The sequence below is a fragment of the Pongo abelii genome, chromosome 10, assembly GCF_028885655.2.
Source record: "Pongo abelii isolate AG06213 chromosome 10, NHGRI_mPonAbe1-v2.0_pri, whole genome shotgun sequence".
NCBI classification, from domain to species: domain Eukaryota; kingdom Metazoa; phylum Chordata; class Mammalia; order Primates; family Hominidae; genus Pongo; species Pongo abelii.
This window is the reverse complement of record NC_071995.2, coordinates 44,388,335-44,414,328: the sequence shown is the minus strand read 5'-3', so window position 1 is coordinate 44,414,328 and position 25,994 is coordinate 44,388,335.

Genomic DNA, 25,994 nt, shown 5'->3' with positions numbered 1-25,994 from the left:
GCTGCCAGTTTTGACTGGGGTCCACAAAAAGAGAATGCTCTGCAACAGATCTAGGCTGCTGTGCAAGCTGCTCTGTCACTTGGACCATATGACTCAGTAGATCCAATGGTGCTTGAGGTGTTATTGGCAAATAGGGATGCTGTTTGGGGCCTTTGGAAGACCCCCATAGGTGAATCACAGTGGAGGCCTCTATTTTGGAGCAAGGCCCTGCCATCTTCTGCAGATAACTACCCCGCTTTTGAGCAACAGCTCTTGGCCTGTTAATGGGCTTAGGTGGAAATTGAACATTTGGCCATGGGTCATCAAGTCACCATATGACCTGAACTGCCTCTCATGAGCTGGGTGCTTTCTGACCTATCTAACCATAAAGTGAGTCATGCACAGCAGCATTCCATCATCAAACACAGTGGTATATATGTGATCAGGCTCGAGCAGGTCCTGAAGGCACAAGTAAGTTACATGAGAAAGTGGCTCAAATATCCATGGTCTCCACTCCTGCCACCTGCCCTTCTGTCCCTGAGCCTGCACCGATAGCCTCAAGGGGAGTTCCCTATGGTCGGATGACAGAGGAAAAGAAGACTAGGGCCTAGTCACAGATGGTTCTGCACGATATGCAGGCACCACCCGAAAGTGGACAGCTGCAGCACTGCAGCCCCTTTCTAGGACATCCCTGAAGGACAGCAGTGAAGGGAAATCTTCCCAGTAGGCAGAACTTCAATCGATATACCTGGTTGTGCACTTTGCATGGAAGGAGAAATGGCCAAATGTGTGATTATACACTGATTCGTGGGCTGTAGCCAATGGTTTGGCTGGACGGTCAGGGACTTGGAAGAAGCATGATTGGAAAATTGGTGATAAAGAAATCTTGGGAAGAGGTATGTGGATGGACCTCTCTGAGTGGTCAAAAACTGTCATGATATCTTTATTCCATGTGAGTGCTCACCAACGGGTGACCTCAGCAGAGAAGGATTTTAATAATCAAGTGGGTAGGATGACCTGTTCTGTGGACACCACTTAGCCTCTTTCCCCAACCACCCCTGTCATCGCTCAATGGACCCATGAACAAAGTGGCCATGGTGGCAAGAGTGGAGGTTAGGCATGGCCTCAGCAACATGGACTTCCGCTCATCAAGGCTGACCTGGCTACGGCCACTGTTGAGTGCCCAATTTGCCAGAAGCAGAGACCAACACTGAGCCCTCAATATGGCACAATTCCTAGGGGTGATCAGCCAGCTACCTGGTGGCAGGTGAATTATATTGGACCTCTTCCATCATGGAAAGGGCAGAGGTTTCTCCTCACTGGAATAGACAGTTAATCTGGATATGGGCTTGCCTATCCTGCATGCAATGCTTCTGCCAAGTCTACCATCCGTAGACTCATGGAATGCCTTATCCAACATCATGGTATTCCACACAGCATTGCCTCTGACAAACGCACTGACTTTATGCATAAAGAAGTGTGGCAGTGGGCTTATGCTCATGGAATTCACTGGTCTTACCATGTTCTCTATCATGCTGAAGCAGCTGGATTGAGAGAATGGTGGAATGGCCTTCTGAAGTCACAATTACAATGCCAACTAGGTGACAATACTTTGCAGGGCTGGGCAAAGTTCTCCAGAAGGTCGTGTATGCTCTGAATCAGCACCCAGTATATGGTACTGTTTCTCCCATAGCCAAGATTCATGGGTCCAGGAATCAAGGGGTGGAAGTGGAAGTGGCACCACTCACCATCACTCCTAGTGATCCACTAGCAAAATTTTTGCTTCCTGTTCTCACAACATTCCATTCTGCTGGCCTAGAGATCTTAGTTCCAGAGGGAGTAATGCTGCCACTAGGAGATACAACAACAATTTCATTAAACTGGAAGTTAAGATTGCCACCTGAACACTTTGGGCTCCTCCTACCTTTAAGTCAACAGGCTAAGAAGGAAGTTACAGTGTTGGTTGAGGTGACTGACCTGAACTATCAAGATGAAATCAGTCTACTACTCCACAACGAAGGTAAGGAAGAGTATACATGGAATATCATAGATCCATGAGGGCATCTCTTAGTATTACCATGCCCTGTGATTAAGGTCAATGGGAAGCCACAGCAGCTTATTCCAGGCAAGGCTACAAATAACCCAGACCCTTCAGGAATGAAGGTTTGGATCACTCCACCAGGAAAAAAACAAAACAAAACGAAAACAAAAATGACCTGCTGAGGTGTTTGCTGAAGGCAAAGAGAATACAAAATGGGTAGGAGAAGAAGGTAGTCATCAATACTAGCTATGACCATGTGACCATCTGCAGAAACAAGGACTGCAATTGTCATAAGTATTTCCAACTTCTTTTGTTAAAAAATTTTTTTGCGTGTATACACTTGTACTAAGAAAATATCTTCATTTTATTTCCTGTTTCCTTTATCATGTGACATAAGTTTTATTGACTTCATATCAGCATTTAAGTATTGTTAACATTATGTAATAGTATTTGGGTTGGGGATTGGTACATTTCTGGTTGTACGAAGGATAGTTGTATTATGTTAGGTGTAATTATGACCTTATTATTGTCTCTATTTGAAGATTATGATCTCAGGAGATGTGTATGAGTTCAAGTTGATAAAAGGTGGATTTGACAGTTAATACTGAGTGTCAACTTGATTGAATTGAAGGATGCAAAATACTGATCCTGGATATGTCTGTAAGTGTGTGGCCAAAGGAGATTAACATTTGAGTCAGTGGGCTAGGAAAGGCAGACCCACCCTTAATCTGGGTGGGCACCATGTAATCAGCTGCTAGCATGGCCAGAATATAAAGCAGGCAGAAAAACGTGAAAAGGCTAGACTGGCTTAGCCTCCCAGCCTACATCTTTCTCCTGTGCTGGGTGCTTCCTGCCTTCAAACATTGGACTCCAAATTCTTCAGCTTTGGGACTTGCACTGGCTTCCTTGCTCCTCAGCTTGCAGATAGCCTATTGTGAGACCTTGCCATCATGTGAGTTAATACTATTTAATAAACTTTCATATATATGTATGTGTATATCCTATTAGATTTGTCCCCTCTAGTGAACCCTGAATAATACACTTACCTTTATCTGGCAACTGGAGGCAACCAGTCAAAAGTACATTTTGTGGTTTCAAATTGCATTTCACTAATGATTAGTAATGTTGATAATTTTTTCACATACCTTTTGATTTTTTTATGTCTTCTTTTAAGAAATGGAGAAATATCTATTTAGGCCCTTTCCCCACTTTTAAATCAGTTTATTTGTTTTTTTGCTATTGTATTGTTTGAGTTCCTTATGTATTTTGGATACTGATCTCTTACTAGACGTATGGTTTGCAACTTTTTTTCAATTGATAGGTTGCCTATTCATTCTGCTAATTGTTTCCTCTGTTATGCATGAGCTGTCTAGATTAGTGCAATCCCATTTATGTATTTTTGTCTACTTTTTCTTTAGTTGCTTGTTCTTTTGGAGTTATATTCAAAAAATTATTGCCTAGGCCAATGTCAAAAGCTTTTCACATATGTTTTCTTCTAGTATTGTTATAATTTCAGATGTATGGTTAAGTCTTTAAGCAATTTTGAGTTGATTTTTATATTTTGTGTGAGATAAGAACCACAATGAACTATCACTTCACATCTTTTAGGATGGCTTTTATCATAAAAAATGAAAGACAAGTATTGATAAGAATGTAGAGAAAAGAGAGCCTTGTACACTATTGTTGGGAATGTAAATTAGTATAGTCATTATGTAAAACTCTATGGAGGCTCCTCACAAACTAAAAAGAAAACAACCATAAGATTGAGGAATCCCATCATTGGGGAAAGAAAGGAGATCAATATGGCTCCTCACAAAACTAAAAAGAAAACAACCATAAGATTGAGGAATCCCATTACTGGGGAAAGAAAGGAGATCAATATGGCAAAAAGATATCTGCACTCCCATGTTTATTACAGCATTATTCTGAATAACTAAGATGTGAAATCAACTTAAATGTCTATCAGTGGATGAATGGATAAAGAAAATGTGGCATATATGCTAAACGAAATACTATTCAGCCTTAGAAAAGAAGGAAATTCTGTCATCTGTGGCAAGATGGATGAATCTGGAGGACGTTATGCTAAATGAAATAAACCTGACACAGAAAGACAACTACTACATCATCTCACTTTTTTGTGGAATCTAAAATAGTAGCATTCATAGAAGCAGGAAGTAGAATGGTGGTTAACAAAGACTATGGGTTGAATGGGGAGAGGGAAGATGTTGATCAAAGAGTACTGTCTGAGATCTATCACACAGCGTGGTAACTGTAGTTAATAATATTGTACTGTATATTTCAATGTTCTTAAGAGAGTAAATTACAAATGTTCTCATCACAAAAATGATAAGTACATGAGGTGATAGATATGTAAATTAGTTTGATTTAATTATTCTAATTGTATGCATGTATCATAACATCATATTTTACCTCATAAATATGTGCAATCTGTCAATTAAAAATAAAAATATTTTAGACAGGAGGAATATGTTTTGTGCCTCATAAATATATGCAATTATAATTTGTCAAATTACAATAAAAATTAAAAAATAAATAAAATTCTATATGCAATTAAAAAATTAAATTTTGTTGGAAAAGAGGAACTTTTTGAATAATCAGTTATTTTCAGAACTGTGCTAAGTATTTGGGAGACAGAAGGAAAGCAGAAGACACAGATCCTGTCCTCATGGGAAGGGGAAAGAAAACTAAGAGTTTTTGAATGACTCCTATGCGGCAAGAAATTTCACTTTCATGTACTCCTCATAACACCGAGAGGTACTTATTACTACTTTCATTTTTATGTAAAAGAAAACTAAATTTCAAAAACAGCCAAAATTATACAACTAATCAGCAGTGAAATTGGGATCCTGACATAAGAGTTATTTTAACCTGAACATTATGACTTTCCTACTTAACATGCTGAAGTCTAGGCAGAAGCTCAGACTAATTTGGCAGGAGGTGTCGTGGGGAGAGGCAGCATGGGAGAGAGGAGGAATTACAAGTCCTAACATAAATGAATCGAAATTAGAAAGATTAGAGATACAATTAGAATATGACAAATGGAAGCACATTACAAGAGGTGTAATCTGAACCTTGGGCAAATTTTACTTGGGATTAGCATAGTTGTTGAGTTGGTGTGTCTTAAAGAAAACTTACTGCTTTCTCTAAACATCATAGAAGAAGAAGAAAAAGAATAAATCTTAGAAGCACTGGAAAACCAGAAAGTTGTGCCATTAGGAGACCAGAATATTGAGGAATTTCTCTAAGGTATAAAACAGATGGTCTTGGGTATTGGCAAAACCTAATAGAGTGGGGAAATCCACTTTCTTTCTTTCTTTCTTTTTTTTTTTTTTTTTTTGAGAGATGGAGTCTCACTCTGTCACCCACCTGGAGTGCAGTGGTGTGATCTTGGCTCACTGCAACCTCTGCCTCCCAGGTTCAAGTGATTCTCTTCTCTCAGCCTCTCGAGTAGCTGGGACTACAGGCACATGCCACCACACTTGGCTAATTTTTGTAGGAAATCCACTTTCTAAGCAGTTATGTATAGCATTTATTCCTGGTCTAAGGGGTCTAAGGCCTGAAAATACCTCTGCAAATAATAGAGTTTAGTTCTAGGAATGCCCAGCATGAGCCCTGGGGCTGAAGAGAGAAGTAAGGTAAAGCTCCAAGTCACTTCTGGCTTCACTGTAGACAGGGAGCCCCTAACGCAGAAAATGAGCTTCTCTAGCCTTCAGAGGAAACCCACCAGTGACACAGACCCACTCACTAACAAGAGAACCTGGCTATGACATTTGAGAAAAAAAAGAAAGCAAGCCAATAAATGACATAGAGGAATTAACCTCAAGGAAAGCACAGTTAATGAAAAAGCTAAATAAATCCCAACAATTAATCACAGAAATGTTTTCTGAGAATTCAAGAAAATTGCATGCATTAAATGAGAAAGAAATAGTGTGAAATTTAAACCTGAGAACACTAAATAATTCTTGGAAGTTAAAAAATCTGGTTGCTACGATGAAATCTCAGTACAAGGACTGAATTGAAGAATGGAGAGGGCTAAAGCCATACTTAGCCACCAGGAAGCCTACTCTTAAGGACTATTCCAAGAACATGGTCAAAAAAAAAAAAAAAAGGAAAAATGAAAGCTATGAGAGAAAAGTTAAGAAAAATGAAGCTATATCCAGAGATCCAGTATTTACCTAGTAAAATGAGTGTGGAAGGAAAAATAAAATCAAAGAAGTAATGGAAGAACTTTTCATTTGCTAAAGAAAAAGTATGTGTTCAGATCAAAAGGGCCCACCATGTGCTTCATGCAAATATGAAGAAACACATTTTAGTGATTTTTATGAATTCCAAGGATAAAAATAAGATGATACAGCCTTTCAAAGAGGGGGAGGGGTAGGAGGAAAGTTACAAAAGACTTAGAATAAATCTGGCACCAGACTGCTGCTCAGCAAGAAGAGATGCTAGAAAACCCTGAAAAATCAGCCAAGATACTCTGAAGGAAAGGGATTTGGAAACTCCACAAGCTGAATTATCATTCAAGTCTGAAGGCAAAACGAAGAGCATTTCCAACATGCAAGCAATTTAGAAGTTTTGCCACCCACATATCCTTCTGAAAATATTACTCAAATAAAAGTGTAATCCAAGAAAGAGCAGGACATGGGATACAAAAAATAGAGAACAAGTAATTAGTAAAGTATATAATTAAGACAAATAACTCCTCATGGTGCAGCTGTAACATGTATTCTAATGGTTGAGCAAAGATTCCTAAAATAGAAAATATAATTTTAAAACAATTTGGAACAATGTTTTCAAGGAGGAAGAGGAGCAGTAGCAGCAACAGGATCTGGAAGACAAAGCAGAGGAAGCTCGGAGATAGGAAAGGAGTAAAATGGTGCCAATGGTCTGATCTTGTATAGTTTAGGGGGTAGCTGCAGGGAGGGTACAGTGCTCAGGATGCTACAGATTAGTGAGAAGAGACTCTCCCTCCCCTACTCCCACCACCATTGTCACTAAGATTCAATTAAGTCCCCAATTCAATTAGCAGAAATCACAAAAATTTCTCAGAACTCAGAACTACTGGAACTCTATTGGGTAAGAGCAGGTGTTCCATATCCTAGTGTAACATTTTCCTGACTCTTATTTGTTTATAAATAAGTTGGCCATAAGATGTCTCATCCAAATCTGGACATGTTTGAGAGTGAATGGGGCTTTTAACTGCATGCATGCAGAGGAAATATGCACAAATCAAGACTGTCTCCGAAAATGGGGCTAAATGGTCATCCTGTTAGGCAGCCATCTGCCAGTCATGCTGACTGCACTGGATGGAGCCCTGCCAGGTCTGAGAAAACAGCTGAATCCTCGCGTAGCCACAAATCATTTATACGTTTTCATCACCATCCCTGCAAGACTTACTTTACAATGTATGCACTTCTGTGTAACGCATGGTTTGCAAACATCAGGATTCGTTGGTTTTTAAATCAAGTTTCTGCTAATGGTCATTCTTACCTATTTTCCATCCTGTTTACTCCTGAAGTGGTTAAATATAACAAAGAAGGTGCCAAGTTTGAAGTCTATTTCGACCTTTGTTTAAAATGATCACTTCCTCACATTCAGAAGCTGAGAGGCAGAGGTTGTAAAACCCTCCTTTAAAGGGACCAAAGATATAAAATGGCCATCTCAGAGCCTGAGAGCTCTGCACACATTGTCCACATGGGCCAGTCACAGCTGAAGAAAACATTAGGAAGCATGAGCAGACAAAAAGACCATAAAACAGCCTTATTAAGCCCAAGCGTGCTTGAAGTTCAGTAAAAGAAAGCAGCCAATAATAGTTGTGAAGACCACAGGTGAGTCACACTCAGGGTTTTCCACCCATAACCCCTGCCCCTGCCCACTACTAGTCTTAAATGAAAGTACAATCAACAAGGCATTCCAGTCTATGGACTTTGCAGAATGTTCCTTAACACCGCCTCTGGCATATCCTTTCAGACTTGCAAGTGCCTGTTCTCTGCCAGTGTGCCTCTGTGCTCTTGCTGTCTTCAAGGTCTTTTTAAAAACCCACACTTAGGTGATGATTAAAATTGTCCCAAATACAAATACATACATGATGAATATGTGTGCACTTTTCTTTCAATTATTCCTTGTTTTTTTCTGGAAAACCACTATCCAATCTTGTTAAGCAGAAGTACAGGTAAGTGTGAAACCAGGTGTTACAAAAAATAAAAAATTTAGCTTCTAAAACAATGGAGTTACATTTATTTATAATGCTGAGGTTTAGTTATATAATATTATACCTAATGTTCAGCATCAAATTATTCCCCCTGTAAGATATTAGCTGCAGCATTAATGAGGTTTAGTATCTCAGTCTTGGTAACTCTGAAATCAGCCTCTCATGTTTTTCACTGAAAAGCAAGATTTAGTATAAAATAGGTCTATCTTGGATACCATCCAAAGTGGTTTAATTCCTGAAGTTCTAAAAGAAAATTACTATAAAGCAAGATGGGCCCCAGAGTATGCCTAAATTACGTCCATTTTTTAAAAAGTAAATAAATAAAAGTGAATATCTGAACATGGCTTACTATGTGCCTGGCTGTACTTAAAAGTGCTTTACAAATATTAGATCATTATAGTGAATTCAAAGGGCTTTACTCTAGAAAATTAATACTATCAAATGTGGGCGTTTGGTTTTGTTTTGAGACGGACTCTTGCTCTGTTGCTCAGGCTGGAGCGCAGTGGTGCAATCTCGGCTCACTGCAACTTCTGCCTCCTGGGTTCAAACGATTCTCCTGCCTCAGCCTCCCAAGTAGCTGGGATTACAGGTATCTGCCATCATGCCCAGCTAATTTGTATTTTTAGTAAAGATGGGGTTTCACCATGTTGGCCAGGCTGGTCTTGAGCTCCTGACCTCATGTGATCCACCTATCTTGGCATCCCAAGGTGTTGGGATTACAGGCGTGAGCCACTGCACCTGGGCTCAAATCTTTTCAAATCCTATTCTTAAGACATGAAAAAGGGACAAAGAGAAGGAGAATAAAGACGGGAGAGAGACCAGAGAGCTGAGAGACATAAAGAGAGAGAAGAGATTTTTTTTTTTCCAATGAGGGATATAATTGATGAAGAGAGTTAATAACCAGAAGGGGACAGTATGAAAAGCTACTCATCAAAACCTAACCCCCTTCCAGCATTGGTATTTTGGGAGTCTTTTATAAGCAAGGCACTGGTAGCAAAATTAGGAAAAAAAAAAAAAAAAGAAAGGAAAGGTGTATTCCTATTCTTACCTGAAGAAACTCCAGGTTCCCCGTAACTTGGTGTCTGCTTTTTTTTTTTTTTTTTTCCCCCACCGGTGAGCAATGCCAGACAATAACAACAAAAGTAATTACAATGAACATGAATTGAGAGTAAGCTATCTTACTGGCACTGTACTAGGCATATTACATGCATTTTAACCTTTGTGTTACATTCTGCAGAACAGCTTGCTGATATCTATTCCCTTATAGATGATGTCAATGCCACTGCACCACAGATATACTTTGTGTAGTCAGGAAATAGAGGGTGAAGAGTGAAAGACTATATTTTGCTAATTCTTTTATAGTACAGCTAGTTCCATAGCTTGGACCAAACAGATATACCTGCATGAGATTTGGGAGATTCAAGGATATCAAGTGAGGTCAAAGCTATGCTTCTATTACTTCTTCTGTAAAACAGTGCCTTGGAGGTATTGATGTATCAGCTATAGGAGAAGCCAGTCACTCAGGACCACACCTAGCTTTATGGCTGTTGAGAGGCAAGGAGCAGGGTGTCCATATTCTTAGTCCACATCCTGGCAAAGCTTTGGGGGGACAAGCAAACATGATGGCAGCTCCTTGTTCCCCCAATTTCCTGATTGTTAAAGAGACAAAAGCTCACTTAGTGGGCAATTTCTGCAGTATCATTGTGGAAGTCATTCCTGGAAGCTAAGCCTATAGTCTGCTTCCTCAGCCCTCAAAATTTTATAAGCACCTATCCCCTGTGCTAAATATCTTTCTGCTGAAACTGTCTTGAAGAGATTCTGTTATGTGCTACTCTGACCATAGTACCTTGACTGACTAGGACTGGTTATCTGATCTGGTTGGGTTGGAGGATAGTGAAGACTCAGTTGCCATTGAAGAATGAAATACTTATCATTCACAATATGCAGCAGTGAAATAATTCCTGAAACTATCACCTATAGTGATACAGAAATACTGCCTGTTGAGGAAATGATTTTGGAAGCTAGACGTTACTTCTGTAGCACAGTATGAGAAGCACAAGAAATATGAGACCTTTACCAAGGGTTGGATGCTCCTAACTGCACTTCAGAGCTTAAAGAGAATTCAAGGCTCAGCACTGTCTATTTTCAGATCAAAACATGGTCATAGAACTAGGGAATGTCTTAGGTTACCCTAAAAGAATTTCTTATCTCATCTCAAGAATAAGGTATCTAAAAGACATGGACTCAACCTAGGTACTCATCAACAGTGGGTCGCATAAAGAAAACATGTTACATATACACCATGGCATAATATACAGCTATAAAAAAGAACAGAAGCATGTCCTTGACAGCAACATGGATGCACTGGAGGCCATTATCCTAGGTTAATTAACAGAGGAACAGAAAACCAAATACCACAGGGTGGCAAGTGGGAGCTAAAAATTGGGTATTCATGGACATAAAGATAGCAACAATAGATACTGGGAACTACTAGTTGGGTGGGAAGGAGGTGTGAAAGGGTTGAAAACTATTGGGTACTATGCTGACTACCTGGGCGATGGGATCAATTGTATCCCAAATTTCAGCATCATGTGATATACCTATGTAACAAATCTGCACATTTGCCCCTGGATCTAAAATACTAATAAAGTTGAAATTATAAAAAATAAAAATAAAATAATAATGATGCTGCTAAAACTCAGACACAGAGTGTCATCATGTGAGCTGGAGAATCCAGTCTTAGAACATCTCTTATGTGAAAGAAGAGCACTGAGAAAGAGAGAAACCATGAGAATTAGAATGGTGATTTTGAGAGGGATGGGTTTTCCCAAACACTGCTGAACACCCTTTAACTGCAGAATAATCACGTCGTCGTTCCCTTCCTGAAATTTTCCTTTCTTCTCTTGAAAAAAGACCTATTTTCCTCATGTTCCACCTGCACCACCTCTCATTGCCTTTAGACTTTTAACTACAGCAATACATGATTTGTCTCCAGAAAGCCCCAGGAAACCAATCACGAAGTCAAATCCAAGAGAACACTTACATGCTAAAAAAAAAAATTATAAAACTTTGCTAATTTATCTATTGCTATATAACATACCACCCCAAAACTTATTGGCTTGAATAAAATAAATAAAAATTTTATCTAGCTCATGAGTTCATGTTATCGATTTGGGCTGAGAAGAGCTGGGTCATCTTTCTGGTCTGGGCCAGGATCAGCTATTCGTGGCTGAATATGCTTACATTCTAGGTCCTCAGCTGGCATGGCTGGGATGGCAATGGATTCATACGCTCTCTTTTTCCAGAAGGTTAGTTTGGGTATGTTCACACGGTAATGGAATGTTTCCCAGTGAGAGCAGAAGCTGCCACACTTCTTGAAGCCTAGATACTTTTATAGTATCACTTTCTCCATATCCTATTCGTTAAAGCTACTCAGAAGCCTGCTCATTTTCAAAAAGTGGGAAAATACGCTCCACCTCCTAATATAGATGGTGGAAAGAAATTGTAGCCATTCCTTTAACCTACCATACATATGGATAAATAAAAATAACAAAACTAAACTGGTGAAAATATGAGAAAATTAGTTCCAATTTTGCTAGAGTAGACTGAAGCAAGAGGAATATAATTTATCTTGGCTGAATTTAATGATATGAGTGCACTCAGAGATTTTGGATTTAATATGCTAGCTAGAGCAGTCAGGAGTGATTCTAATTTTCCCTAGGTTGAGCACCTTAAAATATCAGTTACATTTTAATTGAGATGCAAAAATTAATTTGTATAGCATAGAAGGAATCTATAGACTAATGAGAAAGGTGCTGATAACCAGAATAATAGCCACATACCAGGGACCAGGAATAGTCACTGCAATTAGAGATAGCACATGATTAAGCTCATGATACTTCACAGTCACACAGGGGAGTTAAATGGACACAATATTGCTTCATGTTTCCTATTTGTTATGGAAGAAGAGCTCCAGGAAACTCCACTTGGTTCTTATACGATAAGCTAAGAAGCATATTTATAGCATGTACTTGTGACGTTACTGCAAGGACCTTCCTCAAGGGACTATCAGTCAGTGAACTTGCATAAGAGGCTGTGACTGTCTATTAAAGTGATTCAAATCAGGCATCTGTTTTTAGGATTTACAATTATTTTTGTTATACAATGCTGTATTTCCAACTGAGGATAGTTTTGAAAGGGAAAGGGGGCACTGGAAATCATGAAAATGTATACATTTTTCTGATAAATTGGCTTATTACATTGGTAGACATATCTAATAGTTCTATTCAAAAACTATTTTTTAAGAGATGGTATCTCACTATACTGCCCATGCTGGCCTCAAACTCCTGGGCTCAAGCAATTATCCCACCTTAATGACCCAAATAGCTGGGACTATAGGCACAAACCACCATGACTCACTTATTCAAAAACTATTTTTTAAAAGAAAACTGTTTCTAAAAAATAAGTAACACACATTTGTACTTTAAAACAACATTTAAAGAAATTTATTTATTTTGATTGTTCAAACATTTAAAAATAATAAAAAAGTTGTTGAAGACCAACCATCTCACAAAGAAAACAAGCAAAGCAGGATTAAATTTTGAAAATTTCTTTTTGAAACTGCAGAACTATCCAGAATGCCAAGACTTGCGGATCAAAATCCCAGAGAGAAATCAGTATCATTGAGATGAGTCCAATAGTCTACCCTACTTTTTCCTTTGAGGCATTTGTTTTGCATAAGCAGCATTAGCTAAGCAGAAAGCAATATTTAACAATCTTAGAAGATAAAGGCTTTCAGAAATCTCACCTCCTGGAAAGACAAAAATTACAGTTAAGGTGGTAGAACAATTTATATTCCTTTGGATATATACCCAGTAATGGGATTGCTGGGTTGAATGGTAGTTCTGTTTTAGGTTCTTTGAGAAATCTCCAAACCACTTTCCATACTGGCTGAACTAATTTACATTCACACCAACAGTGTATAAGCATTCCCCTTTCTCTGCAACCTCTCCAGTATCTGTTGTTTTTTGACTTTTCAGTAATAGCCATTCCAACTGGTGTGCGATGGTATCCCATTGTGGTTTGATTTGCATTTCTCTAATGATTAGTGATGTTGAGCATTTTTTCATGTGATCGTTGGCTGTGTGTATGTCTTCTTTTGAAAAGTGTCTGTTTATGTCCTTTGCCCACTTTTTAATGGGGGTTGTTTGGTTTTTGCTTGTTAATTTGTTTAAGTTCTTTATAGACTGAATATTAGACCTTTGTTAGATGCATAGTTAGCAAACATTTCCTCCCATTCTGTAGGTTTTCTATTTACTCTGTTGATAGTTTCTTTTGCTGTGCAGAATCTCTTTAGTTTAATTAGGTCCCCATTTGTCAATTTTTTTTTGTTGTTGCTGATATGGTTTGGCTGTGTCCCCACCCAAATCTCATCTTGAACTCCCATGTGTTGTGGGAGGGACCTGGTGGGAGGTAATTGAATCATGGGGCAGGTCTTTCCCATGCTGTTCTTATGATAGTGAATAAATCTCAGAAGATCTGGTGGTTTTATAAGGAGGACTTCCCTGGCACAAGCTCTCTTCTTTTGTCTGCCGCCATGTGAGATGTGCCTTTCACCTTCTACCATGATTGTGAGGCCTCCCCAGCCACGAGGAACTGTAAGTTTATTAAACCTCTCTCTTTTGTAAATTTTGCCCAGTCTTGGTTATTTATGTCTTTACCAGCGGTGTGAAAATGGACTAATACAGTTGCAACTGCTTTGGCATCTTCATTATGAAATCTTGGCCAGGACCTATTTCCTAGGTTATCATTTAAGACTTTTATTGTTTTAGCTTTTGCATTTAAGTCTTTAATCCATCCTGAGTTGATTTTTGTATATGGTGTAAGGAAGTGGTCCAGTTTTATTCTTCTGCATATGGACTGCTAGTTATCTTAGCCCCACTTATTGTATAGGGAGTGCTTTCCCCATTGCTTATTTTTTTTCAACTTTGTCAAAGATCAGATAATTGTAGGTGTGCAGTTTTATTTCTGGACTCTCTATTCTGTTCTATTGATTTACGTGTCTGTTTTTGTACCAGTACAATGCCATTTTGGTTACTGTAGACTTGCAGCGTAGTTTGAAGTCAGTTAATATGATGCCTCTAGCTTTGTTCTTTCAAAAACTTTTTTTTAGGTATAAAACTTGTTTGGCTTTTACTTGATATCAACACTTTGAAAATGTTATCTTTGTCTTCCAGATTCCATTATTTCTATTGTTAAGTCAGCTCTCTGGATTATTTTCATTTCTTTAAAGGTAATGTGTCTTTCTTTGAACTTCTTTTAAGACTTTTTGATTCTTAACAATTTGATTATTGTATATGTAGGTGTGGTTTTCTTTCTATTTATCCTAGACTCACAGGGCTTTAAAATATGTTTTGATAATTTTGGTCAGTTTGGGAAAATTCAAAAATATTGCTTCTGCCCCTGATATGGTTTGGATGTTTGTCCCCTCTAAATCTTATGTTGAAATGTGATTCCCAATATTTGAAGTGGGGCCTGGTGGGAAGTGATTGCATTATGGTGGTGGATCCCTCATGAATGGCTTAGTGCCATCCCCTTGGTGATGAATGAGTTCTTGCTCAGCTAGTTCATGCAAGATCTCATTGTTTTAAAAGAGTGTGCCACCTCTCCCTTGCTCTCTTGCTCTCATCATGTGACATGCAGGCTCTCTCTTCACCTTCCACCATGATTGTAAGCTTTCAGAGGACCTCATCAGGAACAGATGCCAGCACCATGCAATCTCACCTGCAGAACTGTGAGCCAAAATAAACCACTTTTCTTTATAAATTACCCAGTCTCAGGTATTCCTTGATAGCAACACAAGAACAGACTAATATAGAAAATTGGTACCAAGGAGTGAGGCATTGCTATAAAGATACCTGATGATGTGGAAGTGGCTTTGGAACTAGGTAATGGGCAGAGGTTGGAGGAGTTTGGAGGGCTCAGAAGAAGATAGGAAGATAAGGGAATATTTGGAACTTCTTATAGACTGGTTGAATGGTTGTGACCAAAATGCTGACAGAGACATGAACAGTGAAGTCCAGGCTGATGTGGTCTCAGATGGAATTGAGGAAGTTATTGGGAAGTGGAACAAAGTTTACCCATGTCATGCCTCAGCAAAGAACTTGGTTGAATTGTGTCTATGTCCTAGGGATCTGTGGAAATTTGAACTTAAGAGTGATGATTTAAGGTATTTGGTGGAAGAAATATCTAAGCAGCAAAGCATTCAAGAAGTAGGGTGGCTGCTTCTTACAACCTATAATCAGGTACAGGAGTAAAGAAATGACCTAAAGTTGTAACATTTAAAAGAGAAGCAGAGCATAAAAGTTCAGAAAATTTGCAGTCAGGCTCTGTGGTAGAAAAAGAATCCAAGCATATGTGGAACAAACACTTTCTAGAGAGATTAGTATGATCAAAAGGGAGCCAAATGCTAATATCCAAAACAATGAGGAAAAAGCCCTCAAAGCCATTTCAGAAGTCTTCAGGGCAGCCCTTCCCATCATGGGTACAGAGGCCCAGGAGGAAAGAGTGGTTTCAGGGGCCAAGGCACTGTTGCCCTGCTTATCCTCAGGACACTGCTCCTCACATCCCAGCCACTCCGGCTCTAGCCTTGGCTCAAAGGGCTTCAGATACAGCTCAGACCACCACTCGTGAGGATGCAAGCCATAAACCATCAAGAAACAGCATGTGTATGTTTGTTGCAGCACTATTCACAATAATAAAGACATGGAATCAACCTAAGTGTCCATCAGTGGTAGAATGGAAAAAGAAAATGTGATGCATAAACACCATGGAATACTATGAAGCCACAAATAAGAATGAAATCATGTTTTTTGTGAGAACATGAATGGAGATGGAGGCCATTATCCTAAGCGAAGTATCACAGAAACAGAAAACCAAATACCACATGTTCTTATTTATAAGTGGGAGCTAAACAGTGAGTACACATGGACACAAAGAAGGCAACATCAGACACTGGGGCCTACTTGAGGGTGGAGGGTGGGAGGAGGGAGAAGATCAAAAAACTGCATATAGGGTACTATGCTTATTAGCTGGGTGACAAATAATCTGTACCCCAAACACCTGTGACATGCAATTTCTAATATATATATATAATGTAGAGAGAGAGAGAGAGAAATAGAGAAGAGAGCTGACTTAACAATAGAAATATTATATATATACAAAACAAACTTGCACATGTATCCCTGAACCTGAAATAAAAGTTAAAAAAATGAGAGAGGAAAAGGAGAAAATTAGAATGAATACTGTGGTGTTGAATTGATATTGGAGATAGTGTGAACCCATGGATTTCAGTAAATATATGTAGATATGGAAATGTTTTAAAAGTCAGAAAGTAACATGTTGATGAGGCTCCAAAGAAAAGGGAATGCTTATACACTGGTGGTGGAAATGCAAATTATTTCAGCTCCTGTGGAAAGCAATTTGGAGATATCTTGAAGAACTAAAAATAGAATTACTGTTGAACTCAGCAATCTCATTACTGGTTATACACTCAAAGGAGAATAAATCATTCTAACAAAAAGACACCTGCTCTCATATGTTTATCACAGCACTATTCACAATAGCAAAGACATGGTACCCAGGTGCAAGTGAATGGTGGATTGGATAAAGAAAATATGGTACATATACACCATAGAATACTACACAACAATAAAAAAGAGCAAAATCATGTCCTTTGAAGCAACATGGATGCAGCTGGAGGCCATTATCTTAAGTGAATTAATGCAGAAACAGGAAACCAAATACTGCATGTTCTCACTTATAAGTGAAAACTAAACATTTGGTATACACAATCACAAAGCTGGGAACAATAAATACTGGGACTCCAAAAAGTGAGATGGCAGGGGTGGGGGCAAGGGTTGAGAAACTACCTACCAGGTACTATGTTCACTAATCGGGCAGCAGGAAGCCCAAACATCAGCATCACACAACATACCCATGTAACAAACCTGCACATGCATCCCTTGAATCAAAATAAAATAAATAAAATAAGGCCAGGCATGGTGGCTCACGCCTGTAATCCCAGCACTTTGGGAGGCCAAGGCAGGCAGATCATGAGGTCAGGAGATCGAGACCATCCTGGTTAACACAGAGAAACCCCATCTCTACTAAAAATACAAAAAATTAGCCAGGCATGGTGGTGGGCACCTGTAGTCCCAGCTACTCAGGAGGCTGAGGCAGGAGAATGGCATGAACCTGGGAGGCAGAGCTTGCAGTGAGCTGAGATCGCGCCACTGCACTCCAGCCTGGGTGACAGAGAGAGACTCCATCTCAAAACAAAACCAAACAAAATAAAAAACAAATAAATAAAATAAAAAATATATTTTTAAGTCAACAACAACAAAAAAATGTTTTTGGGATAGCATCTCACCATGTTCCCTGGCTGCTCTCAAACTCCTAGGCTCAAGTGATCCTCCTGCTTCAGCCTCCCACATTGCTGGGATTACAGGTGTGCGCCACTGTGCCCAGGTAGAAAAAAAAATTAAAGAAAAAAAAGAAAACGAAATAAAGATAATTTTTAGACAAAAAAAGGAGCGAACTCATGCCAGTAAACCTTTACAGAAATAAAAAATTCACAAAGATGTTTTTTCAAGCAGAAAAAAATGATCCAAGATGGAAACATGGAGGTGAAGAGAAGAATGAAGGGTATTAGAGGGAGGAAATTTAAGTTAAAATTATTTCTTCAAAGCATTTATAAAAATGCCTTGTGGGAATTGCTGTATGTATAGAATTAAATACTAGACAAAGATAATATAAAGGATAAGAAGGATACTGCAATAAACATATAAATGCAGATATTTGTTTAAAAATAAACTTATTTATTTTTCTTTGGGTAGATACCCAGTAGTGAGATTGCTGAATCAAATAGTAGTTCTATTTTTAATTCTTTGAAAAATATCCACGCTGTTTTCCACAGAGGTTGTACTAATTTACATTCCCGCCAACAGTCTATAAGCATTCCTTTTCTCTGCATCCTTGCCAACATCTGCTTTTTTTTATTTGTATTTTTCATAATAGCCATTCTAACTGGTGTAAGATGATATCTCATTGTGGTTTTAATGTACATTTCTCTGATGATTAGTGATGTTGAGCATTTTTTCATATGTTTTTTGTGACTTCTTTCAAAAAAATGTCTGCTCATGTTTTTTTGCCCACTTTTTAACAGGGTTATTTGGTATTCGTTGTTGTTGAGTTGTTTGACTTCCTTATAAATTCTGAATATTAGTCCCCTATTAGTTGCATAGTTTGCAAATATTTTCTTTTATTCTCCATGTTGTCTGTTCAGTCTATTGATTACTTCTTTTGCTGTGCAGAATCCTTTAGCTTAATTAAGTCCCATTTGTCTATTTTTGGTTTTGACGCTTGTGCTTTTGAGGTCTTAGTCATGAATTCTTTGTCTATACCAATGTCCAGAAGAGTTCTCCCTAGGTTTTCTTCTAGTATTTTTCTAGTTTCAAGTCTTATATTTAAGTGTTTAATTCATCTTGCACGGTCATTGTTCCACCTGGCTATTGGCATTGCTCCTCCATGCTGACATCTTTTAAGAAGTCACACTCTCAGTGATTTTTAGACATACTGTCTATACCTCAGCCTCAGGTCTGCCAGTGTGCTCTTAGCAAGGTTTGGTGCCTCTTATTTCTTTCTTTCTTTCTTTATTTTTATTTTGAGATGGAGTCCTGCTCTGTTGCCCAGGCTGGAATGCAGTGGTGTGATCTCGGCTCCAGAATCACTGGGACCTCCACCTCCCAGGTTCAAGTGATTCTCCTTGTCTCAGCCTCCCAAGTACCTGGGACTACAGGCACTCACAACCACGCCTGGCTAATGTTTATATTTCTAGTAGAGATGGGGTTTCACCATGTTGGCAAGACTATCCTCAAACTCCTGACCTCAAATGATCCACCCACCTTGGCCTCCCAAAGTGCTGGGATTGCAGGTGTGAGCCAGAGCGCCCAGCCGGCTTGCTGCCTTTCTTAGGGATATAGAAAATTCTACTCTGCTACCAACCCCATTTCTGTTGTTAAACAGAAAACCTGATGGGCTGCCTCACACCTCTCCAGTCCTGCTCCCCGTGCAGCTGGCTCTTATTCTATTCTTGTTCTATTTCTCTAGAGAGAAGACAGGATGCCTATATCTCTTCTTCTCACATTTTGGAGAATTGTTTCTTTAACCACGCACCCTCCCCAAGTTTGGAGTTAACAACTAGGCAAGGAAGCAGGGCACAGCACACCCGTTCAGAGATTCTCACCATCACTGAACTCTCCGCCTCTAATCTAAATCATCTCCTAACTCCGACCAAGACCCCTCCTCCCTCTTCTGCTGGGAGCAGAGGTGCTAGTGAACTGGCTCAGCAGTTTCAACAGGACAGGCTTTTTCACACTTAAAAATCAAGAAATTAATGCATATATCCTCCAGTTCTGCCATGCTGATTTCCTCTTGGAGCAATAAAAACGTCTAGTCCAGCCCAAAGAGGGTAAGGATAAACAAATACACAAACAACAAAAGCCGTAAGAATTAATATTATTCAGCCACACTTTAACAGAGCTTCTTACAGGACAGCAAAGAACTCAATACTTAGAGTAAATTTTGCATGTGCAGATGCAAAGCTTAAAATTTTTCTGCCCGTATAGTATGGACCCTCTTAAATGTAGACATTGGCTTTGGAACAAAAAGAACAGAGCACACATAGAAAATGACAACAGAACAAGAATGATGAATGAATAGGCCGCCAGACAAAAGTAGAGTTTTAAAAAATTGATTGTTTAGTATGGAATAGTGTTTCTCACTAGGGTTATTAGACTTGTGAGAGTCTTTAAATGCATTTTCAAAGGTCCACCTGTTCTCTATAGAAATTCTGAGAGTGTGTATTTTCTTTTCAATGATAATCCTCAAAGATAATATAAACATATTTGTAGCCATCTGTGCAACCACTTTATCCTCAAATATTATCATGCAATTTTAGTTTCTACTTCTGAATTTGTGTTTGCAGTAGTCCTGATGAATTACTTTAAGTGACTATATTTAAGTTTAATGCATTGGAAACATGCTTGCCTGATGTCAGGGTCAGCAGCCAGACCTTAGGTGTCTTAATATTAGAACATAAATAACTTCCCTTGTTCCCAGTTACGTTAGAGTTGAATTATTTTTCCTAGTTATGAATATGCAACTTCTCTTTTGAATGATTGTTTTCAATTAAAAGGCTTTCCCATAGAATGCAATTTCAATTTCTTATATTAGTTGATAAATGAGATTGATTTGACAACATAAAACAACCTCCTGCCACCAAGTAATATAAGGGAGCATGTATTCTAATAATTACAGGCTAATATAAAAAGAACAGTTGAGTTTTTAATGCATAAATCAGACGTTTCTGCTAAATGAAGACCAAATGATGTCACTGTCAGCCTTATGAAAATAAATTTTTCACATTTGAATAAAGAAAAGGGATGGGAAACTTGAGTCATTTCATGGCACAAGAGAACTTAGGTATGGCAACAACAGAAGACCCAAACAATACCACATTCACATTTCACATTGCAACTTAGCCCATGAAAACCAGTTATTCATCACATCAGAGAATACTGTTAACTTTGAAAGTTACTAGGTTTCACAGCTTTATATTTAGCAGGTAAATTGATTTTGTTCTTGTATTTGTATAGAAACTATGGGCCATATGGAGTAGTTTTTCTTTTATTTTAACACATGTAAGAAACATTAAAATAAAAACAATTTGAGTTCTTAATGAACTCTACATGTGCACGCGCGTGCGTGCGCATGCACACACACACACACACACACACACACACACATATCCAGGCCCAGTGTTTTACCCATGATGTCTTCTAAACATTAAAGAAGACATAACACTTTTATACAAACTTTTCCAGGGAAGAGAAAAAGGATAATAGGCATTTCCAATTTATTTTCTAAAGCCAGTATAACCTTGACTGAAAAGAACATTACCAAAAAAGAAAATTGCAAACCTACCTCTCTCATGAACAAAGATGCAAAAATCCTAAACAAAATACTGTATTGTCAAATTGAATAAAAAGGGATTTTTCATTACTTGGGTTTGTGAATCATATAGAGTAACTAGACACTTATATTAGAACAACACTATGTTGCATTTTTAAATTGTGAATGTTAGTACATTTAATGAGGAATATGTACTTTAAAAGTTAACAGTAGCTTTTTCCCAGGGAAAGTATTATTTTTTGTTTGACTAAACACCTTGATAGATCTTGGTTCTGCAAGGCGGAGATGTGAAACAAAGAGAAAGCTAACTGTTGCAAATAATAAAGAAAAAGATGGAGTTCCTTTGGCAGCCAAAAGAAGACATGAAACTATTAGGCTAAAAAGGAAGAAAGATAAAGAAGTTGAGGCTGAAAGAGAGAGCAAGAGGTTCAGCAACTTGGTCATATGAGGCAAGAAAATCACTAGTGTACATTCCTGACAATGGATATGTCCAACGGACTTGCGAAAACAAAGGTGTCTAATACTCCATGTTAAGTTGTTGTGCTATCGTATAAGCTGCCACTCTATCACCCTCTAAACTTTGGGCAAAATTTTTCTAACGGTGTTGTGATGGAAGCACTTTACAGATATCTAGGAGAGGAGGCTGTGCTCTACGTTGGAACCAAAACAAGGTAGAAAAACAGAACACAGCCACAGGAGATGAGAAGTGAATTGAAGAGTTTCTTGAGCAAAGAAAATTTGAACAAGAACTGCTGCAATCTACAGGAATGTACACAAATCTTGGAGAGGGCACTGTAGATGGGACCTTTAAGCATTTTGATTTTAATATCAAGAACAAGATGATTTTTTTGAGCTGAGGACAGTATTTGGGTTACATATACATAAGAATAATACAAATGTTTACCAAGTTCTTAATAGGTATCAGGCAGTTTTACCAAGCCCTTTGCATGTATTAACCTATTTAATTTCTACAACCGTGTAACTTGAACAAGTTACCTAAACCTGGTTGTGCCTCATCTGTAAAATGGAAATAATTGTTGTGCCTCATAAGAGTTGTCACACAATTCGTATGCAATATAGTTGGGATTTGAACTGAGAGAGTTGACTTACCAGAGCCAGTGTTCTTACCTGTAAAGTCACACTGCCTCTTAAAAATGCTGTCTTCACTTTTCTTTTGAGGACTCAGTCATACATCAAAACAGACAAACAAAACAAAACAAAACAAAAAACATTCTTGTTGGCTTCATAAAATCCTGAGTTATATCCCAACTAATATTGCATTGGATCAGAACTTTATCTTTTGCATGGACTGCCCCTGGCTAGTCTCCTTGCTTCCAGTCCTAGCTCCCTCAAATCCTTCTCACATTGATTACTCTAAATGTATTAGTTTATACACTGATCAGTTGAAAACACAAATAGTTGGGTCAGTATCTGGCCTGAGTAGTTATTATCTGACTATCTCAGTAAAGACTTTGGCAATCAAGAGTATGTTAGACCAAGTAAACATCAAGGTCACCTGACACATCTCCTTTAATGAAGCTTATTCTGTACTTATTGCTGTCACACTCTGCTCTCTCTCTTCCTACAGCTGGGCAATGGAACACTGCTAGAAAGTCATACTTCTCCACCAGTGTGTGTTTTCCGGTTCTGCCCTTCTCTCTTTTCGTTTCCTTTGGTCAGTAACTTCTCTGTATTCAGTTATCATTGTAGACCTCCACCATCCTCAAGGCCCTAACATACTCGCTCTCCTCTCATTAGTAGCCAGTGACATTGCTCCCTACTTTACCAGTAAACTGCAGCAAGCACCTCTAAGCTGTTCCACCTCCTGCTACCCCCGGAGTTGATTGGTGGTGACACTGTTCACCCAAGAGTCAGATAGGGAATGGCCCTTGATTCCTCACCAATCCTCATCCAGTTGACTGCCAACCCTTTCCCAGCACCTCCCAAATGATAATTCCTTCTAACACTGATTTGGGGTGTCCTTATCATCTTTTAGAAAACTACTGCCATAACTCATCTCCTGGTCTCCCTACATCCAGTATTTCCCCTTTCAAATTTATGATCCAGCCTTTTGATCAATTCAAATCCAATTTCTCCCATGCCATGCTGCCTTGACTGCCCTATAACCATTTTTATATGAGGATAAAATGTAAGCTAAGTTATTTCTTCTCTTTCTCCAGTACTTTATTGGCAATTGCATCATCAACTTTATGGATTTTAAAGCCACTCCTGTTTTTCAGCCATTTGGAATCAGAGCAAGATAAAGAGGGCTGGTACTTAAAACTATTTTTGCTTAATGGCTGGATTATCTTTATAACTCTCAGCCCCCTGTTTCAGAATGAGAGAGAAGAAGGCAGCAGAAATGGAAAAGGAAATATTTGTTTTGTCCTGTTTTGTTCATTTTCAGGAACTTAGGATCCAGCAATGGTGGAACAGACATGGTACCTTATACTCCTCAGCTAATAACTTATACAGCTGGCATACAGCAAACTGAGGCTAATATACACATTTAAGTAAAAACATGGCATTTGATAAAAGAAAGTTACCAAGCGAATTATTTTCTTTTGTAGGAGCCATGTAATATTCAAGTTAAGTTGCTTTTGTGGTGTTTTCATGTATTCTGTCACGTTTGGGTTAGAATGTCTCCACTCCTGAGCTCGTTTGCACATGCCTGTGCAGTCACAAGTTGTGCTAGATGTGCATGATTGGAGTTAACACCACATATTTTGGAGACTTGTCATGTCTGAAAGCAGGAGCTTCCTATTCTCATGGACTGAGGCACGTACCTGCTTGTTTCAGTTCAGTTTTTCCTTCCCAAAAGGCTTGGGCACTCAAGGAAAGTTGACAGCTCGTTATTTAAGAACTTGGAAGAAGTGTTGAAGCTGGCAAGACTGAGCCTGTCTCCTTCACAATGCCTGCCTCCCTGATCCTCCATCCAGTTTCATTCAGTTACACAGATACTTATTAATTGACCTAGGTACGAAAGACTAGGCTGGACACCCCAGGGAAGAAAGGAGCATGATACAATTCCTGCTACAGAAGTTGTATTATGGGAGTATTCCACAAATACCTATAAGGTACAAAGAAGTGTCGTGAGAGCTGCATAAAGTGCTATGTGGGAGGACCAAGTTAAAGGGAGGACACCCTTAATGCTTAAGGCACCACTGTGGACAGCTGCAGTCAGCCCAGTACTGCTCTTTACAGCTGAGCAGGGTACTCATCTGAGAGCTTTTTCTTATTTGGAAAATGAGGAAATCTATCCTATGTCAAAGAGTTAGACCGACAATTAAATAGAATATTTTATGTGCGTTTCCTCAGCACAAAACCCAAAAGATAACAGGAGCTTAGCAAATGTTAGTTTCTTTTGCTTTGATAGTATCTTTGAGATGGACTCTCCCCAAAACTGATGGGAGATTTACAGGTGGGGATGGGGTGTGGAGATGGGCATGAGAGGACACATAGGTGGGGAAAACAGATTTTGTTCAGAAAAGAGTGAATACTCCAGTTTTACTACAGAGGATTAAGGAGACGGAGTTGGAAGGATAAGCTGGGGGTCACCCTGAGGGGACAGAGATGTCTGGAAGGGCAGTATGTGCCACTGTGAAGCCTGGACTTTGGAGCCAGACTGTTTGGGTCCAAATCCTGGCTCTACCACACTTTTTATTTTTCTTATTTTATTTTATTTTATTATTATTATACTTTAAGTTTTAGGGTACATGTGCACAATGTGCAGGTTAGTTACATATGTATATATGTGCCATGCTGGTGTGCTGCACCCATTAACTCGTCATTTAGCATTAGGTATATCTCCTAATGCTATCCCTCCCCCCTCCCCCCACCCCACAACAGTCCCCAGAGTGTGATGTTCCCCTTCCTGTGTCCGTGTGTTCTCATTGTTCAATTCCCACCTATGAGTGAGAACATGTGGTGTTTGGTTTTTTGTTCTTGTGATAGTTTACTGGGAATGATGATTTCCAATTTCATCCATGTCCCTACAAAGGACATGAACTCATCATTTTTTATGGCTGCATAGTATTCCATGGTGTATATGTGCCACATTTTCTTAATCCAGTCTATCATTGTTGGACATTTGGGTTGGTTCCAAGTCTTTGCTATTGTGAATAGAGCTGCAATAAACATACGTTTGCATGTGTCTTTATAGCAGCATGATTTATAGTCCTTTGGGTATATACCCAGTAATGGGATGGCTGGGTCAAATGGTATTTCTAGTTCTAGATCCCTGAGGAATCGCCACACTGACTTCCACAATGGTTGAACTAGTTTACAGTCCCACGAACAGTGTAAAAGTGTTCCTATTTCTCCACATCCTCTCCAGCACCTGTTGTTTCCTGACTCTTTAATGATTGCCATTCTAACTGGTGTGAGATGGTATCTCATTGTGGTTTTGATTTGCATTTCTCTGATGGCCAATGATGATGAGCATTTTTTCATGTGTTTTTTGGCTGCATAAATGTCTTCTTTTGAGAAGTGTCTGTTCATATCCTTTGCCCACTTTTTGATGCGGTTGTTTTTTTCTTGTAAATTTGTTTGAGTTCATTGTAGATTCTGGATATTAGCCCTTTGTCAGATGAGTAGGTTGCAAAAATTTTCTCCCATTTTGTAGGTTGCCTGTTCACTCTGATGGTAGTTTCTTTTGCTGTGCAGAAGCTCTTTAGTTTAATTAGATCCCATTTGTCAATTTTGGGTTTTGTT